General features: G+C 41.6%; 23 non-coding genes across 23 annotated transcripts; 16 read left to right on the forward strand and 7 right to left on the reverse strand.

Moving 5' to 3' along the window:
- Positions 1-87: 87 nt before the first annotated feature.
- Positions 88-169, forward strand: TRNAS-GCU (transfer RNA serine (anticodon GCU)). Its single transcript has one exon. It is a non-coding gene; the product is annotated as a tRNA-Ser (tRNA).
- A 604-nt stretch (positions 170-773) lies between these two features.
- On the forward strand, positions 774-855 carry TRNAS-GCU (transfer RNA serine (anticodon GCU)). Its single transcript has one exon. It is a non-coding gene; the product is annotated as a tRNA-Ser (tRNA).
- Positions 856-1,459: 604 nt separating this feature from the next.
- On the forward strand, positions 1,460-1,541 carry TRNAS-GCU (transfer RNA serine (anticodon GCU)). The gene has a single exon. It is a non-coding gene; the product is annotated as a tRNA-Ser (tRNA).
- A 604-nt stretch (positions 1,542-2,145) lies between these two features.
- On the forward strand, positions 2,146-2,227 carry TRNAS-GCU (transfer RNA serine (anticodon GCU)). The gene has a single exon. It is a non-coding gene; the product is annotated as a tRNA-Ser (tRNA).
- Positions 2,228-2,831: 604 nt separating this feature from the next.
- On the forward strand, positions 2,832-2,913 carry TRNAS-GCU (transfer RNA serine (anticodon GCU)). The gene has a single exon. It is a non-coding gene; the product is annotated as a tRNA-Ser (tRNA).
- A 604-nt stretch (positions 2,914-3,517) lies between these two features.
- On the forward strand, positions 3,518-3,599 carry TRNAS-GCU (transfer RNA serine (anticodon GCU)). Its single transcript has one exon. It is a non-coding gene; the product is annotated as a tRNA-Ser (tRNA).
- A 604-nt stretch (positions 3,600-4,203) lies between these two features.
- On the forward strand, positions 4,204-4,285 carry TRNAS-GCU (transfer RNA serine (anticodon GCU)). The gene has a single exon. It is a non-coding gene; the product is annotated as a tRNA-Ser (tRNA).
- A 604-nt stretch (positions 4,286-4,889) lies between these two features.
- TRNAS-GCU (transfer RNA serine (anticodon GCU)) lies at positions 4,890-4,971 on the forward strand. Its single transcript has one exon. It is a non-coding gene; the product is annotated as a tRNA-Ser (tRNA).
- Positions 4,972-5,575: 604 nt separating this feature from the next.
- On the forward strand, positions 5,576-5,657 carry TRNAS-GCU (transfer RNA serine (anticodon GCU)). The gene has a single exon. It is a non-coding gene; the product is annotated as a tRNA-Ser (tRNA).
- Positions 5,658-6,261: 604 nt separating this feature from the next.
- TRNAS-GCU (transfer RNA serine (anticodon GCU)) lies at positions 6,262-6,343 on the forward strand. Its single transcript has one exon. It is a non-coding gene; the product is annotated as a tRNA-Ser (tRNA).
- A 775-nt stretch (positions 6,344-7,118) lies between these two features.
- Positions 7,119-7,192, reverse strand: TRNAT-AGU (transfer RNA threonine (anticodon AGU)). The gene has a single exon. It is a non-coding gene; the product is annotated as a tRNA-Thr (tRNA).
- A 358-nt stretch (positions 7,193-7,550) lies between these two features.
- On the forward strand, positions 7,551-7,632 carry TRNAS-GCU (transfer RNA serine (anticodon GCU)). Its single transcript has one exon. It is a non-coding gene; the product is annotated as a tRNA-Ser (tRNA).
- A 774-nt stretch (positions 7,633-8,406) lies between these two features.
- Positions 8,407-8,480, reverse strand: TRNAT-AGU (transfer RNA threonine (anticodon AGU)). Its single transcript has one exon. It is a non-coding gene; the product is annotated as a tRNA-Thr (tRNA).
- Positions 8,481-8,838: 358 nt separating this feature from the next.
- Positions 8,839-8,920, forward strand: TRNAS-GCU (transfer RNA serine (anticodon GCU)). Its single transcript has one exon. It is a non-coding gene; the product is annotated as a tRNA-Ser (tRNA).
- A 774-nt stretch (positions 8,921-9,694) lies between these two features.
- Positions 9,695-9,768, reverse strand: TRNAT-AGU (transfer RNA threonine (anticodon AGU)). The gene has a single exon. It is a non-coding gene; the product is annotated as a tRNA-Thr (tRNA).
- Positions 9,769-10,126: 358 nt separating this feature from the next.
- On the forward strand, positions 10,127-10,208 carry TRNAS-GCU (transfer RNA serine (anticodon GCU)). The gene has a single exon. It is a non-coding gene; the product is annotated as a tRNA-Ser (tRNA).
- A 774-nt stretch (positions 10,209-10,982) lies between these two features.
- TRNAT-AGU (transfer RNA threonine (anticodon AGU)) lies at positions 10,983-11,056 on the reverse strand. Its single transcript has one exon. It is a non-coding gene; the product is annotated as a tRNA-Thr (tRNA).
- Positions 11,057-11,414: 358 nt separating this feature from the next.
- Positions 11,415-11,496, forward strand: TRNAS-GCU (transfer RNA serine (anticodon GCU)). The gene has a single exon. It is a non-coding gene; the product is annotated as a tRNA-Ser (tRNA).
- Positions 11,497-12,270: 774 nt separating this feature from the next.
- On the reverse strand, positions 12,271-12,344 carry TRNAT-AGU (transfer RNA threonine (anticodon AGU)). Its single transcript has one exon. It is a non-coding gene; the product is annotated as a tRNA-Thr (tRNA).
- A 358-nt stretch (positions 12,345-12,702) lies between these two features.
- On the forward strand, positions 12,703-12,784 carry TRNAS-GCU (transfer RNA serine (anticodon GCU)). The gene has a single exon. It is a non-coding gene; the product is annotated as a tRNA-Ser (tRNA).
- Positions 12,785-13,558: 774 nt separating this feature from the next.
- TRNAT-AGU (transfer RNA threonine (anticodon AGU)) lies at positions 13,559-13,632 on the reverse strand. Its single transcript has one exon. It is a non-coding gene; the product is annotated as a tRNA-Thr (tRNA).
- A 358-nt stretch (positions 13,633-13,990) lies between these two features.
- Positions 13,991-14,072, forward strand: TRNAS-GCU (transfer RNA serine (anticodon GCU)). Its single transcript has one exon. It is a non-coding gene; the product is annotated as a tRNA-Ser (tRNA).
- A 774-nt stretch (positions 14,073-14,846) lies between these two features.
- On the reverse strand, positions 14,847-14,920 carry TRNAT-AGU (transfer RNA threonine (anticodon AGU)). Its single transcript has one exon. It is a non-coding gene; the product is annotated as a tRNA-Thr (tRNA).
- Between the last annotated feature and the right edge of the window lie 84 nt (positions 14,921-15,004).

Below are 15,004 nucleotides of genomic sequence, written 5' to 3' on the forward strand. Positions count from 1 at the left end.
CAAACTTTTCTAGCAGGGAGAGATAGACTGATAGACTGGTCAAAATCCTCATCAGATCATATCACCTGATTTCAGGTTTGTCATGTAGACGAGGTGGCCGAGTGGTTAAGGCGATGGACTGCTAATCCATTGTGCTCTGCATGCATGGGTTCGAATCCCATCCTCGTCGGTTTAATCTCCTTCTTCCGTGTTGAAAAGCTTAGTTTCCATTTAGAACCCAGGTGGTGGATATTTGACCTTCTCAAATCTCTGAGATAGTGCAATGAAGGATTCATAAATCTGTGCTGTCTAAGTGCATATAAAAGAGAAGACGTCATCCGATGAAGGATTGCATCAGGCATGCCAAATAAAAACGTTGGGTTTTATTTTGCCAGATTGAGCATTGGTTTATGACTGGTAAGGATTGCCTTAGTCCAACTCCAGACACCAGACAATGAAGGAGAAGAGATAAGGCCCACTCCGTTAGAGGCCAACTTAAAATCTTCAGTGAAAAAGCAAAGACTCATCAAAATGCTCTTCAGATCTTATGGTCTGGTTTCTACGTTTTTGGGCAGAGAAGTTGGCTGTGAAGTTCAGGTGATGCATTAACAATACAGTCTATGGATTGAGCTGTTTATGCATGGTTTTGACTTCCATCTTTGTTCTTGTTGTTTTCTTGCCCTTTCACTGTTCAAGAAGACTGCTATCAAACTTTTCTAGCAGGGAGAGATAGACTGATAGACTGGTCAAAATCCTCATCAGATCATATCACCTGATTTCAGGTTTGTCATGTAGACGAGGTGGCCGAGTGGTTAAGGCGATGGACTGCTAATCCATTGTGCTCTGCATGCATGGGTTCGAATCCCATCCTCGTCGGTTAAATCTCCTTCTTCCGTGTTGAAAAGCTTAGTTTCCATTTAGAACCCAGGTGGTGGATATTTGACCTTCTCAAATCTCTGAGATAGTGCAATGAAGGATTCATAAATCTGTGCTGTCTAAGTGCATATAAAAGAGAAGACGTCATCCGATGTAGGATTGCATCAGGCATGCCAAATAAAAACGGTGGGTTTTATTTTGCCAGATTGAGCATTGGTTTATGACTAGTAAGGATTGCCTTAGTCCAACTCCAGACACCAGACAATGAAGGAGAAGAGATAAGGCCCACTCCGTTAGAGGCCAACTTAAAATCTTCAGTGAAAAAGCAAAGACTCATCAAAATGCTCTTCAGATCTTATGGTCTGGTTTCTACGTTTTTGGGCAGAGAAGTTGGCTGTGAAGTTCAGGTGATGCATTAACAATACAGTCTATGGATTGAGCTGTTTATGCATGGTTTTGACTTCCATCTTTGTTCTTGTTGTTTTCTTGCCCTTTCACTGTTCAAGAAGACTGCTATCAAACTTTTCTAGCAGGGAGAGATAGACTGATAGACTGGTCAAAATCCTCATCAGATCATATCACCTGATTTCAGGTTTGTCATGTAGACGAGGTGGCCGAGTGGTTAAGGCGATGGACTGCTAATCCATTGTGCTCTGCATGCATGGGTTCGAATCCCATCCTCGTCGGTTTAATCTCCTTCTTCCGTGTTGAAAAGCTTAGTTTCCATTTAGAACCCAGGTGGTGGATATTTGACCTTCTCAAATCTCTGAGATAGTGCAATGAAGGATTCATAAATCTGTGCTGTCTAAGTGCATATAAAAGAGAAGACGTCATCCGATGTAGGATTGCATCAGGCATGCCAAATAAAAACGTTGGGTTTTATTTTGCCAGATTGAGCATTGGTTTATGACTGGTAAGGATTGCCTTAGTCCAACTCCAGACACCAGACAATGAAGGAGAAGAGATAAGGCCCACTCCGTTAGAGGCCAACTTAAAATCTTCAGTGAAAAAGCAAAGACTCATCAAAATGCTCTTCAGATCTTATGGTCTGGTTTCTACGTTTTTGGGCAGAGAAGTTGGCTGTGAAGTTCAGGTGATGCATTAACAATACAGTCTATGGATTGAGCTGTTTATGCATGGTTTTGACTTCCATCTTTGTTCTTGTTGTTTTCTTGCCCTTTCACTGTTCAAGAAGACTGCTATCAAACTTTTCTAGCAGGGAGAGATAGACTGATAGACTGGTCAAAATCCTCATCAGATCATATCACCTGATTTCAGGTTTGTCATGTAGACGAGGTGGCCGAGTGGTTAAGGCGATGGACTGCTAATCCATTGTGCTCTGCATGCATGGGTTCGAATCCCATCCTCGTCGGTTTAATCTCCTTCTTCCGTGTTGAAAAGCTTAGTTTCCATTTAGAACCCAGGTGGTGGATATTTGACCTTCTCAAATCTCTGAGATAGTGCAATGAAGGATTCATAAATCTGTGCTGTCTAAGTGCATATAAAAGAGAAGACGTCATCCGATGAAGGATTGCATCAGGCATGCCAAATAAAAACGTTGGGTTTTATTTTGCCAGATTGAGCATTGGTTTATGACTGGTAAGGATTGCCTTAGTCCAACTCCAGACACCAGACAATGAAGGAGAAGAGATAAGGCCCACTCCGTTAGAGGCCAACTTAAAATCTTCAGTGAAAAAGCAAAGACTCATCAAAATGCTCTTCAGATCTTATGGTCTGGTTTCTACGTTTTTGGGCAGAGAAGTTGGCTGTGAAGTTCAGGTGATGCATTAACAATACAGTCTATGGATTGAGCTGTTTATGCATGGTTTTGACTTCCATCTTTGTTCTTGTTGTTTTCTTGCCCTTTCACTGTTCAAGAAGACTGCTATCAAACTTTTCTAGCAGGGAGAGATAGACTGATAGACTGGTCAAAATCCTCATCAGATCATATCACCTGATTTCAGGTTTGTCATGTAGACGAGGTGGCCGAGTGGTTAAGGCGATGGACTGCTAATCCATTGTGCTCTGCATGCATGGGTTCGAATCCCATCCTCGTCGGTTAAATCTCCTTCTTCCGTGTTGAAAAGCTTAGTTTCCATTTAGAACCCAGGTGGTGGATATTTGACCTTCTCAAATCTCTGAGATAGTGCAATGAAGGATTCATAAATCTGTGCTGTCTAAGTGCATATAAAAGAGAAGACGTCATCCGATGTAGGATTGCATCAGGCATGCCAAATAAAAACGGTGGGTTTTATTTTGCCAGATTGAGCATTGGTTTATGACTAGTAAGGATTGCCTTAGTCCAACTCCAGACACCAGACAATGAAGGAGAAGAGATAAGGCCCACTCCGTTAGAGGCCAACTTAAAATCTTCAGTGAAAAAGCAAAGACTCATCAAAATGCTCTTCAGATCTTATGGTCTGGTTTCTACGTTTTTGGGCAGAGAAGTTGGCTGTGAAGTTCAGGTGATGCATTAACAATACAGTCTATGGATTGAGCTGTTTATGCATGGTTTTGACTTCCATCTTTGTTCTTGTTGTTTTCTTGCCCTTTCACTGTTCAAGAAGACTGCTATCAAACTTTTCTAGCAGGGAGAGATAGACTGATAGACTGGTCAAAATCCTCATCAGATCATATCACCTGATTTCAGGTTTGTCATGTAGACGAGGTGGCCGAGTGGTTAAGGCGATGGACTGCTAATCCATTGTGCTCTGCATGCATGGGTTCGAATCCCATCCTCGTCGGTTTAATCTCCTTCTTCCGTGTTGAAAAGCTTAGTTTCCATTTAGAACCCAGGTGGTGGATATTTGACCTTCTCAAATCTCTGAGATAGTGCAATGAAGGATTCATAAATCTGTGCTGTCTAAGTGCATATAAAAGAGAAGACGTCATCCGATGTAGGATTGCATCAGGCATGCCAAATAAAAACGGTGGGTTTTATTTTGCCAGATTGAGCATTGGTTTATGACTGGTAAGGATTGCCTTAGTCCAACTCCAGACACCAGACAATGAAGGAGAAGAGATAAGGCCCACTCCGTTAGAGGCCAACTTAAAATCTTCAGTGAAAAAGCAAAGACTCATCAAAATGCTCTTCAGATCGTATGGTCTGGTTTCTACGTTTTTGGGCAGAGAAGTTGGCTGTGAAGTTCAGGTGATGCATTAACAATACAGTCTATGGATTGAGCTGTTTATGCATGGTTTTGACTTCCATCTTTGTTCTTGTTGTTTTCTTGCCCTTTCACTGTTCAAGAAGACTGCTATCAAACTTTTCTAGCAGGGAGAGATAGACTGATAGACTGGTCAAAATCCTCATCAGATCATATCACCTGATTTCAGGTTTGTCATGTAGACGAGGTGGCCGAGTGGTTAAGGCGATGGACTGCTAATCCATTGTGCTCTGCATGCATGGGTTCGAATCCCATCCTCGTCGGTTTAATCTCCTTCTTCCGTGTTGAAAAGCTTAGTTTCCATTTAGAACCCAGGTGGTGGATATTTGACCTTCTCAAATCTCTGAGATAGTGCAATGAAGGATTCATAAATCTGTGCTGTCTAAGTGCATATAAAAGAGAAGACGTCATCCGATGTAGGATTGCATCAGGCATGCCAAATAAAAACGGTGGGTTTTATTTTGCCAGATTGAGCATTGGTTTATGACTGGTAAGGATTGCCTTAGTCCAACTCCAGACACCAGACAATGAAGGAGAAGAGATAAGGCCCACTCCGTTAGAGGCCAACTTAAAATCTTCAGTGAAAAAGCAAAGACTCATCAAAATGCTCTTCAGATCTTATGGTCTGGTTTCTACGTTTTTGGGCAGAGAAGTTGGCTGTGAAGTTCAGGTGATGCATTAACAATACAGTCTATGGATTGAGCTGTTTATGCATGGTTTTGACTTCCATCTTTGTTCTTGTTGTTTTCTTGCCCTTTCACTGTTCAAGAAGACTGCTATCAAACTTTTCTAGCAGGGAGAGATAGACTGATAGACTGGTCAAAATCCTCATCAGATCATATCACCTGATTTCAGGTTTGTCATGTAGACGAGGTGGCCGAGTGGTTAAGGCGATGGACTGCTAATCCATTGTGCTCTGCATGCATGGGTTCGAATCCCATCCTCGTCGGTTTAATCTCCTTCTTCCGTGTTGAAAAGCTTAGTTTCCATTTAGAACCCAGGTGGTGGATATTTGACCTTCTCAAATCTCTGAGATAGTGCAATGAAGGATTCATAAATCTGTGCTGTCTAAGTGCATATAAAAGAGAAGACGTCATCCGATGTAGGATTGCATCAGGCATGCCAAATAAAAACGTTGGGTTTTATTTTGCCAGATTGAGCATTGGTTTATGACTGGTAAGGATTGCCTTAGTCCAACTCCAGACACCAGACAATGAAGGAGAAGAGATAAGGCCCACTCCGTTAGAGGCCAACTTAAAATCTTCAGTGAAAAAGCAAAGACTCATCAAAATGCTCTTCAGATCTTATGGTCTGGTTTCTACGTTTTTGGGCAGAGAAGTTGGCTGTGAAGTTCAGGTGATGCATTAACAATACAGTCTATGGATTGAGCTGTTTATGCATGATTTTGACTTCCATCTTTGTTCTTGTTGTTTTCTTGCCCTTTCACTGTTCAAGAAGACTGCTATCAAACTTTTCTAGCAGGGAGAGATAGACTGATAGACTGGTCAAAATCCTCATCAGATCATATCACCTGATTTCAGGTTTGTCATGTAGACGAGGTGGCCGAGTGGTTAAGGCGATGGACTGCTAATCCATTGTGCTCTGCATGCATGGGTTCGAATCCCATCCTCGTCGGTTTAATCTCCTTCTTCCGTGTTGAAAAGCTTAGTTTCCATTTAGAACCCAGGTGGTGGATATTTGACCTTCTCAAATCTCTGAGATAGTGCAATGAAGGATTCATAAATCTGTGCTGTCTAAGTGCATATAAAAGAGAAGACGTCATCCGATGAAGGATTGCATCAGGCATGCCAAATAAAAACGTTGGGTTTTATTTTGCCAGATTGAGCATTGGTTTATGACTGGTAAGGATTGCCTTAGTCCAACTCCAGACACCAGACAATGAAGGAGAAGAGATAAGGCCCACTCCGTTAGAGGCCAACTTAAAATCTTCAGTGAAAAAGCAAAGACTCATCAAAATGCTCTTCAGATCTTATGGTCTGGTTTCTACGTTTTTGGGCAGAGAAGTTGGCTGTGAAGTTCAGGTGATGCATTAACAATACAGTCTATGGATTGAGCTGTTTATGCATGGTTTTGACTTCCATCTTTGTTCTTGTTGTTTTCTTGCCCTTTCACTGTTCAAGAAGACTGCTATCAAACTTTTCTAGCAGGGAGAGATAGACTGATAGACTGGTCAAAATCCTCATCAGATCATATCACCTGATTTCAGGTTTGTCATGTAGACGAGGTGGCCGAGTGGTTAAGGCGATGGACTGCTAATCCATTGTGCTCTGCATGCATGGGTTCGAATCCCATCCTCGTCGGTTTAATCTCCTTCTTCCGTGTTGAAAAGCTTAGTTTCCATTTAGAACCCAGGCGGTGGATATTTGACCTTCTCAAATCTCTGAGATAGTGCAATGAAGGATTCATAAATCTGTGCTGTCTAAGTGCATATAAAAGAGAAGACGTCATCCGATGTAGGATTGCATCAGGCATGCCAAATAAAAACGGTGGGTTTTATTTTGCCAGATTGAGCATTGGTTTATGACTGGTAAGGATTGCCTTAGTCCAACTCCAGACACCAGACAATGAAGGAGAAGAGATAAGGCCCACTCCGTTAGAGGCCAACTTAAAACCTTCAGTGAAAAAGCAAAGACTCATCAAAATGCTCTTCAGATCTTATGGTCTGGTTTCTACGTTTTTGGGCAGAGAAGTTGGCTGTGAAGTTCAGGTGATGCATTAACAATACAGTCTATGGATTGAGCTGTTTATGCATGGTTTTGACTTCCATCTTTGTTCTTGTTGTTTTCTTGCCCTTTCACTGTTCAAGAAGACTGCTATCAAACTTTTCTAGCAGGGAGAGATGCGCATGGAAGCATTTCAATCTGGCAAAAGAAAACCACTGTTTTTATTTGGCATGCTTGGTGCCATCCTACATCGCATGACATCTTCTTCCTTCTGAGCACTTAGACAGCACATATTTATAATTCCTTCATTCAACTATCTCAGAGATGTGAGAAAGACAAATTTGACATTAGTCTCTCACTATGAAAGGTGCCCTTTAAAAATCGAAACTTCTATACCGAGACTATGAAAAGAAGGCACTGCTGAGATTCGAACTCAGGATCTCCTGTTTACTAGACAGGCGCTTTAACCAACTAAGCCACAGCACCTCTTTTCCTACTGACTGATAGTAAAGCAGCTTCTGGTAGAGTGGCCTTTTCTGATCTTCTTCAGTGTCATCTGATGTCTAGAGACAAACTAATGCAAATGCTATCTGGGATAAACCAATTTTCAGGGCTTCAATACAGACACGACATTCAATCTTCAGTAAAAATACTGTTATTAAAACCCTGAGCATTAGCTCATTTCTGATATGGTTTGAGCTAGTCTAACTCTTTTCATTATCCAGTGTAGGAGATGTGATAAGCTCCATTTTGCCAGAGGCCGATACACAATCTTTAGCTCAATTGCACAGACTAGTCAATATCCTCATCAGATCATATCACCTGATTTCAGGTTTCTCATGTAGACGAGGTGGCCGAGTGGTTAAGGCGATGGACTGCTAATCCATTGTGCTCTGCATGCATGGGTTCGAATCCCATCCTCGTCGGTTTAATCTCCTTCTTCCGTGTTGAAAGGCTTAGTTCCATTTTCAACCCAGGCGGTGGATATTTGACCTTCTCAAATCTCTGAGATAGTGCAATGAAGGAATCATAAATCTGTGCTGTCTAAGTGCATAAAAAAGAGAAGACGTCATCCGATGTAGGATGGCATAAGGCATGCCAAATGAAAACGGTGGGTTTTATTTTGCCAGATTGAGCATTGGTTTATGGCTGGTAAGGTTTGCATTAGTCCAACTCCAGACACCAGACAATGAAGGAGAAGAGATAAGGCCCACTCCGTTAGAGGCCAACTTAAAACCTTCAGTGAAAAAGCAAAGACTCATCAAAATGCTCTTCAGATCTTATGGTCTGGTTTCTACGTTTTTGGGAAGAGAAGTTGGCTGTGAAGTTCAGGTGATGCATTAACAATACAGTCTATGGATTGAGCTGTTTATGCATGGTTTTGACTTCCATCTTTGTTCTTGTTGTTTTCTTGCCCTTTCACTGTTCAAGAAGACTGCTATCAAACTTTTCTAGCAGGGAGAGATGCGCATGGAAGCATTTCAATCTGGCAAAAGAAAACCACTGTTTTTATTTGGCATGCTTGGTGCCATCCTACATCGCATGACATCTTCTTCCTTCTGAGCACTTAGACAGCACATATTTATAATTCCTTCATTCAACTATCTCAGAGATGTGAGAAAGACAAATTTGACATTAGTCTCTCACTATGAAAGGTGCCCTTTAAAAATCGAAACTTCTATACCGAGACTATGAAAAGAAGGCACTGCTGAGATTCGAACTCAGGATCTCCTGTTTACTAGACAGGCGCTTTAACCAACTAAGCCACAGCACCTCTTTTCCTACTGACCGATAGTAAAGCAGCTTCTGGTAGAGTGGCCTTTTCTGATCTTCTTCAGTGTCATCTGATGTCTAGAGACAAACTAATGCAAATGCTATCTGGGATAAACCAATTTTCAGGGCTTCAATACAGACACGACATTCAATCTTCAGTAAAAATACTGTTATTAAAACCCTGAGCATTAGCTCATTTCTGATATGGTTTGAGCTAGTCTAACTCTTTTCATTATCCAGTGTAGGAGATGTGATAAGCTCCATTTTGCCAGAGGCCGATACACAATCTTTAGCTCAATTGCACAGACTAGTCAATATCCTCATCAGATCATATCACCTGATTTCAGGTTTCTCATGTAGACGAGGTGGCCGAGTGGTTAAGGCGATGGACTGCTAATCCATTGTGCTCTGCATGCATGGGTTCGAATCCCATCCTCGTCGGTTTAATCTCCTTCTTCCGTGTTGAAAGGCTTAGTTCCATTTTCAACCCAGGCGGTGGATATTTGACCTTCTCAAATCTCTGAGATAGTGCAATGAAGGAATCATAAATCTGTGCTGTCTAAGTGCATAAAAAAGAGAAGACGTCATCCGATGTAGGATGGCATAAGGCATGCCAAATGAAAACGGTGGGTTTTATTTTGCCAGATTGAGCATTGGTTTATGGCTGGTAAGGTTTGCATTAGTCCAACTCCAGACACCAGACAATGAAGGAGAAGAGATAAGGCCCACTCCGTTAGAGGCCAACTTAAAACCTTCAGTGAAAAAGCAAAGACTCATCAAAATGCTCTTCAGATCTTATGGTCTGGTTTCTACGTTTTTGGGCAGAGAAGTTGGCTGTGAAGTTCAGGTGATGCATTAACAATACAGTCTATGGATTGAGCTGTTTATGCATGGTTTTGACTTCCATCTTTGTTCTTGTTGTTTTCTTGCCCTTTCACTGTTCAAGAAGACTGCTATCAAACTTTTCTAGCAGGGAGAGATGCGCATGGAAGCATTTCAATCTGGCAAAAGAAAACCACTGTTTTTATTTGGCATGCTTGGTGCCATCCTACATCGCATGACATCTTCTTCCTTCTGAGCACTTAGACAGCACATATTTATAATTCCTTCATTCAACTATCTCAGAGATGTGAGAAAGACAAATTTGACATTAGTCTCTCACTATGAAAGGTGCCCTTTAAAAATCGAAACTTCTATACCGAGACTATGAAAAGAAGGCACTGCTGAGATTCGAACTCAGGATCTCCTGTTTACTAGACAGGCGCTTTAACCAACTAAGCCACAGCACCTCTTTTCCTACTGACCGATAGTAAAGCAGCTTCTGGTAGAGTGGCCTTTTCTGATCTTCTTCAGTGTCATCTGATGTCTAGAGACAAACTAATGCAAATGCTATCTGGGATAAACCAATTTTCAGGGCTTCAATACAGACACGACATTCAATCTTCAGTAAAAATACTGTTATTAAAACCCTGAGCATTAGCTCATTTCTGATATGGTTTGAGCTAGTCTAACTCTTTTCATTATCCAGTGTAGGAGATGTGATAAGCTCCATTTTGCCAGAGGCCGATACACAATCTTTAGCTCAATTGCACAGACTAGTCAATATCCTCATCAGATCATATCACCTGATTTCAGGTTTCTCATGTAGACGAGGTGGCCGAGTGGTTAAGGCGATGGACTGCTAATCCATTGTGCTCTGCATGCATGGGTTCGAATCCCATCCTCGTCGGTTTAATCTCCTTCTTCCGTGTTGAAAGGCTTAGTTCCATTTTCAACCCAGGCGGTGGATATTTGACCTTCTCAAATCTCTGAGATAGTGCAATGAAGGAATCATAAATCTGTGCTGTCTAAGTGCATAAAAAAGAGAAGACGTCATCCGATGTAGGATGGCATAAGGCATGCCAAATGAAAACGGTGGGTTTTATTTTGCCAGATTGAGCATTGGTTTATGGCTGGTAAGGTTTGCATTAGTCCAACTCCAGACACCAGACAATGAAGGAGAAGAGATAAGGCCCACTCCGTTAGAGGCCAACTTAAAACCTTCAGTGAAAAAGCAAAGACTCATCAAAATGCTCTTCAGATCTTATGGTCTGGTTTCTACGTTTTTGGGCAGAGAAGTTGGCTGTGAAGTTCAGGTGATGCATTAACAATACAGTCTATGGATTGAGCTGTTTATGCATGGTTTTGACTTCCATCTTTGTTCTTGTTGTTTTCTTGCCCTTTCACTGTTCAAGAAGACTGCTATCAAACTTTTCTAGCAGGGAGAGATGCGCATGGAAGCATTTCAATCTGGCAAAAGAAAACCACTGTTTTTATTTGGCATGCTTGGTGCCATCCTACATCGCATGACATCTTCTTCCTTCTGAGCACTTAGACAGCACATATTTATAATTCCTTCATTCAACTATCTCAGAGATGTGAGAAAGACAAATTTGACATTAGTCTCTCACTATGAAAGGTGCCCTTTAAAAATCGAAACTTCTATACCGAGACTATGAAAAGAAGGCACTGCTGAGATTCGAACTCAGGATCTCCTGTTTACTAGACAGGCGCTTTAACCAACTAAGCCACAGCACCTCTTTTCCTACTGACCGATAGTAAAGCAGCTTCTGGTAGAGTGGCCTTTTCTGATCTTCTTCAGTGTCATCTGATGTCTAGAGACAAACTAATGCAAATGCTATCTGGGATAAACCAATTTTCAGGGCTTCAATACAGACACGACATTCAATCTTCAGTAAAAATACTGTTATTAAAACCCTGAGCATTAGCTCATTTCTGATATGGTTTGAGCTAGTCTAACTCTTTTCATTATCCAGTGTAGGAGATGTGATAAGCTCCATTTTGCCAGAGGCCGATACACAATCTTTAGCTCAATTGCACAGACTAGTCAATATCCTCATCAGATCATATCACCTGATTTCAGGTTTCTCATGTAGACGAGGTGGCCGAGTGGTTAAGGCGATGGACTGCTAATCCATTGTGCTCTGCATGCATGGGTTCGAATCCCATCCTCGTCGGTTTAATCTCCTTCTTCCGTGTTGAAAGGCTTAGTTCCATTTTCAACCCAGGCGGTGGATATTTGACCTTCTCAAATCTCTGAGATAGTGCAATGAAGGAATCATAAATCTGTGCTGTCTAAGTGCATAAAAAAGAGAAGACGTCATCCGATGTAGGATGGCATAAGGCATGCCAAATGAAAACGGTGGGTTTTATTTTGCCAGATTGAGCATTGGTTTATGGCTGGTAAGGTTTGCATTAGTCCAACTCCAGACACCAGACAATGAAGGAGAAGAGATAAGGCCCACTCCGTTAGAGGCCAACTTAAAACCTTCAGTGAAAAAGCAAAGACTCATCAAAATGCTCTTCAGATCTTATGGTCTGGTTTCTACGTTTTTGGGCAGAGAAGTTGGCTGTGAAGTTCAGGTGATGCATTAACAATACAGTCTATGGATTGAGCTGTTTATGCATGGTTTTGACTTCCATCTTTGTTCTTGTTGTTTTCTTGCCCTTTCACTGTTCAAGAAGACTGCTATCAAACTTTTCTAGCAGGGAGAGATGCGCATGGAAGCATTTCAATCTGGCAAAAGAAAACCACTGTTTTTATTTGGCATGCTTGGTGCCATCCTACATCGCATGACATCTTCTTCCTTCTGAGCACTTAGACAGCACATATTTATAATTCCTTCATTCAACTATCTCAGAGATGTGAGAAAGACAAATTTGACATTAGTCTCTCACTATGAAAGGTGCCCTTTAAAAATCGAAACTTCTATACCGAGACTATGAAAAGAAGGCACTGCTGAGATTCGAACTCAGGATCTCCTGTTTACTAGACAGGCGCTTTAACCAACTAAGCCACAGCACCTCTTTTCCTACTGACCGATAGTAAAGCAGCTTCTGGTAGAGTGGCCTTTTCTGATCTTCTTCAGTGTCATCTGATGTCTAGAGACAAACTAATGCAAATGCTATCTGGGATAAACCAATTTTCAGGGCTTCAATACAGACACGACATTCAATCTTCAGTAAAAATACTGTTATTAAAACCCTGAGCATTAGCTCATTTCTGATATGGTTTGAGCTAGTCTAACTCTTTTCATTATCCAGTGTAGGAGATGTGATAAGCTCCATTTTGCCAGAGGCCGATACACAATCTTTAGCTCAATTGCACAGACTAGTCAATATCCTCATCAGATCATATCACCTGATTTCAGGTTTCTCATGTAGACGAGGTGGCCGAGTGGTTAAGGCGATGGACTGCTAATCCATTGTGCTCTGCATGCATGGGTTCGAATCCCATCCTCGTCGGTTTAATCTCCTTCTTCCGTGTTGAAAGGCTTAGTTCCATTTTCAACCCAGGCGGTGGATATTTGACCTTCTCAAATCTCTGAGATAGTGCAATGAAGGAATCATAAATCTGTGCTGTCTAAGTGCATAAAAAAGAGAAGACGTCATCCGATGTAGGATGGCATAAGGCATGCCAAATGAAAACGGTGGGTTTTATTTTGCCAGATTGAGCATTGGTTTATGGCTGGTAAGGTTTGCATTAGTCCAACTCCAGACACCAGACAATGAAGGAGAAGAGATAAGGCCCACTCCGTTAGAGGCCAACTTAAAACCTTCAGTGAAAAAGCAAAGACTCATCAAAATGCTCTTCAGATCTTATGGTCTGGTTTCTACGTTTTTGGGCAGAGAAGTTGGCTGTGAAGTTCAGGTGATGCATTAACAATACAGTCTATGGATTGAGCTGTTTATGCATGGTTTTGACTTCCATCTTTGTTCTTGTTGTTTTCTTGCCCTTTCACTGTTCAAGAAGACTGCTATCAAACTTTTCTAGCAGGGAGAGATGCGCATGGAAGCATTTCAATCTGGCAAAAGAAAACCACTGTTTTTATTTGGCATGCTTGGTGCCATCCTACATCGCATGACATCTTCTTCCTTCTGAGCACTTAGACAGCACATATTTATAATTCCTTCATTCAACTATCTCAGAGATGTGAGAAAGACAAATTTGACATTAGTCTCTCACTATGAAAGGTGCCCTTTAAAAATCGAAACTTCTATACCGAGACTATGAAAAGAAGGCACTGCTGAGATTCGAACTCAGGATCTCCTGTTTACTAGACAGGCGCTTTAACCAACTAAGCCACAGCACCTCTTTTCCTACTGACCGATAGTAAAGCAGCTTCTGGTAGAGTGGCCTTTTCTGATCTTCTTCAGTGTCATCTGATGTCTAGAGACAAACTAATGCAAATGCTATCTGGGATAAACCAATTTTCAGGGCTTCAATACAGACACGACATTCAATCTTCAGTAAAAATACTGTTATTAAAACCCTGAGCATTAGCTCATTTCTGATATGGTTTGAGCTAGTCTAACTCTTTTCATTATCCAGTGTAGGAGATGTGATAAGCTCCATTTTGCCAGAGGCCGATACACAATCTTTAGCTCAATTGCACAGACTAGTCAATATCCTCATCAGATCATATCACCTGATTTCAGGTTTCTCATGTAGACGAGGTGGCCGAGTGGTTAAGGCGATGGACTGCTAATCCATTGTGCTCTGCATGCATGGGTTCGAATCCCATCCTCGTCGGTTTAATCTCCTTCTTCCGTGTTGAAAGGCTTAGTTCCATTTTCAACCCAGGCGGTGGATATTTGACCTTCTCAAATCTCTGAGATAGTGCAATGAAGGAATCATAAATCTGTGCTGTCTAAGTGCATAAAAAAGAGAAGACGTCATCCGATGTAGGATGGCATAAGGCATGCCAAATGAAAACGGTGGGTTTTATTTTGCCAGATTGAGCATTGGTTTATGGCTGGTAAGGTTTGCATTAGTCCAACTCCAGACACCAGACAATGAAGGAGAAGAGATAAGGCCCACTCCGTTAGAGGCCAACTTAAAACCTTCAGTGAAAAAGCAAAGACTCATCAAAATGCTCTTCAGATCTTATGGTCTGGTTTCTACGTTTTTGGGCAGAGAAGTTGGCTGTGAAGTTCAGGTGATGCATTAACAATACAGTCTATGGATTGAGCTGTTTATGCATGGTTTTGACTTCCATCTTTGTTCTTGTTGTTTTCTTGCCCTTTCACTGTTCAAGAAGACTGCTATCAAACTTTTCTAGCAGGGAGAGATGCGCATGGAAGCATTTCAATCTGGCAAAAGAAAACCACTGTTTTTATTTGGCATGCTTGGTGCCATCCTACATCGCATGACATCTTCTTCCTTCTGAGCACTTAGACAGCACATATTTATAATTCCTTCATTCAACTATCTCAGAGATGTGAGAAAGACAAATTTGACATTAGTCTCTCACTATGAAAGGTGCCCTTTAAAAATCGAAACTTCTATACCGAGACTATGAAAAGAAGGCACTGCTGAGATTCGAACTCAGGATCTCCTGTTTACTAGACAGGCGCTTTAACCAACTAAGCCACAGCACCTCTTTTCCTACTGACCGATAGTAAAGCAGCTTCTGGTAGAGTGGCCTTTTCTGATCTTCTTCAGTGTCATCTGATGTCTAGAGA

Source organism: Anomaloglossus baeobatrachus, chromosome 7, assembly GCF_048569485.1.
Source record: "Anomaloglossus baeobatrachus isolate aAnoBae1 chromosome 7, aAnoBae1.hap1, whole genome shotgun sequence".
Classification (NCBI taxonomy): domain Eukaryota; kingdom Metazoa; phylum Chordata; class Amphibia; order Anura; family Aromobatidae; genus Anomaloglossus; species Anomaloglossus baeobatrachus.